This window comes from Penaeus monodon, chromosome 33 (assembly GCF_015228065.2).
Source record: "Penaeus monodon isolate SGIC_2016 chromosome 33, NSTDA_Pmon_1, whole genome shotgun sequence".
NCBI classification, from domain to species: domain Eukaryota; kingdom Metazoa; phylum Arthropoda; class Malacostraca; order Decapoda; family Penaeidae; genus Penaeus; species Penaeus monodon.
The window spans coordinates 5210999-5211296 of record NC_051418.1 but is presented as its reverse complement, the minus strand read 5'-3'; positions in this window follow the sequence as shown (position 1 = coordinate 5211296).

The following is a 298-nucleotide window of genomic DNA, read 5'->3' as shown; positions in this document are numbered from 1 at the left end:
TCCATTGCAAACATTTGGCTGGGGTTTTGTAAAAATTTTCACTAAAAAATTTTTTTTTTTTCCGTTTTATGTCCCCGATTTAAATTGCGCGCATTTTTCTGCTTTAAGATCTCGAATTATGAAAATGTTTCGCGGGCTGAATTAGGCAGTAGTTTAAAACTTTTCTCCCTCACAGTTTCGTTTATTTATTTATGTGATGCGGTTTTTTTTTTGAGAAAAGGGGGAAAAGAAAGGCAGGGAAAGGGAGAGGGGGGGGGGAGAATTAGACAGGGAAAAAACGGAGAGAAGAAGAAAAAAA